At 38.3% G+C, this 2,109-nt stretch overlaps 1 long non-coding RNA gene across 2 annotated transcripts in view; it reads right to left on the reverse strand.

Annotated features, from left to right (window-relative positions):
* LOC138007497 (uncharacterized) overlaps window positions 1-1,295 on the reverse strand; it is a 10,763-nt gene extending 9,468 nt beyond the window's left edge. For both annotated transcript variants that reach the window (XR_011124047.1, XR_011124046.1), the window contains exon 1: window positions 1,166-1,295. This is a non-coding gene — a long non-coding RNA (uncharacterized lncRNA). The remainder of the gene's footprint in view (window positions 1-1,165) is intronic.
* Window positions 1,296-2,109: the final 814 nt, after the last annotated feature.

Raw genomic sequence — 2,109 nt, forward strand, 5'->3', positions numbered from 1 at the left:
GTTCAAGCCGCCTATATTTTTTCAGGCTTTCTTTACAACTGCTTTTACTTGCTGCTTAACTCTGATGGAGGTACAGGGATGGCATAGTGGTAAGAGCACTCGCCTCCCACCAACGCGGCCTGGGTTCGATTCCCACACTCGGCGTCATAATGTGGGTTGAGTTGCTGTTGGTTTTCTACTCTGCACCAACAGGTTTTTCTCCGGGTACTCCAGTTTTCCCCTCTCCTCAAAAACAAACATTTGCGTTAATTGTTAATTTCGGTTAAGTGTCCCCAATTAGTACTCCAGGGCTAGAACGACTAGACACTGAAATAAAATTCCTTTCCTTTCCTTTGATAATCCACATGCAGCTCTCATGTACTGTAATGATTATTATATAAACATATATATACACACACTTTACCAGTTTTCTGAGTATAAAAGCACAAGCATCAGTATGCCAATCTTACATGTAATTTGTTATCACAGTATACATGTAATTATGAAGTGTATTTGTTATTAATTAACAATGATAAATATTAATATCTTTTTAAGTGTAAACTATACACAGGTAAAATGAAACCAACTGAAACTAACTGTTGGATGTCTTAATGAGAGTGCAATTATACCATTGAGCAGGGATATAAAGATCCTTGCAATCTGATTGGCTCTCAGCAGTGCAATTTATTCCCAACTTGCACTATTTTTTTTTTTGTTCCTAACTGGATCAATCAAATATTGGTACTGACTAAAATCCTGTAATTTAGCGATTAAATGATTATTGTGTGATTTCTAAATGGATGTAATAAAGTGGTAATTGAACTTCATGTCGTGCAATTTTGGTCTGAAATCATAGTTGTGATTTTAAATAGAACTTGCGCACGTATGATTTCAGACCACATAATTTTCACTCCACTCAGTTGAATTACATGCATTATTAATGTAAGCATTCAATGTCGGTAAATGGTAAGGGTTGTTTCTGTATTGGTAAGACAACGACCTGTATCACCTGTGTTTTTGTACACTGGTCTGCTGGGTTAATAACTAACGAGTCATATATACTAAGAACACACCCAGGCTGAGAGTCAGTTAAGAATCTCTTTAGTTTTGTTTTGCGACAATATGAATAAAGATAAAGAAACGTGAAACTGTAGTCTAACAGGTCATTATTAATACTCGAACTTACTGAAGGTACACCCGCCACACAACTTTAAGAACATGTTAAGAACGCTCTCACGCTGAAATCGCAAAAAGATAAGAACCTTTAGTCTCAGCCCAAAAATAAGATGTTAATCTTACGTACATATAAAGAAAGGGCGTATGCATGGTTATGATAGTCTTTCCTGGGCTAGAACTCTCAGCTTTCCTCTCCACTGGCGGGCTTTCCACTGGACTCCACTGGTAGAAAGTTTACTTTTGAAGTTATTTATCGCACACTTCTCTTGTAAGAACCCTAAGAGGATGAACTCGAGGTATGTACTGCGATATTGATTTCTCCCCGTAAAAACCTTACTTGGAAGTTTTTTGCTCACTTCCGTACAAACCTGAGTCCCCAACTTCGCCCAAGCGTCTCAATCCAACAAAACGCGTTTTTTTTGCACGAATTTTGCACGATACTATTAGAAAAGTATGATAGCTCAGATGATGAGAGACAGAGTTGCGTGACTTTGCCCCGAAAGGTCGCAAACGTGACTAAATTTATGATAGAAAAAAATCATGTGAGACATCAGTGAAAACTTAAAAGGATACGTTTGACTTTTATACAACGAGCGAAGATAAAAACAAAACAAAAAGTTGCTGTAATAAATGAAAACAAACTCCCCACCCCAAAGGCAGTTTGGGAAGGAAAAGTATTGTTTCCTAGTCACGTGCCATCTGAAACACCAAGGTAGGTATATACCTTACGAATTCGAAATATAAGTTCGGGTTGTCTCTTCAGAAGCCCCCAGTCTGGCATCATGAAGCTGGAATGGTGGGTAAAGGAAAGCCTTTGAAAGAAACCAAGGGCGAGAGATGATCTTACTGTAACAGGTACGCCAAACGTGGTTCGTAAAAAAACGCGGAGCGTTCACAAGTGAGGTTATCTCTCTTACCGTTCTGAAGGTATTCCAAGTCCTATCAGTGACATTT

This window comes from Montipora foliosa, chromosome 6 (assembly GCF_036669935.1).
Source record: "Montipora foliosa isolate CH-2021 chromosome 6, ASM3666993v2, whole genome shotgun sequence".
NCBI lineage: Eukaryota > Metazoa > Cnidaria > Anthozoa > Scleractinia > Acroporidae > Montipora > Montipora foliosa.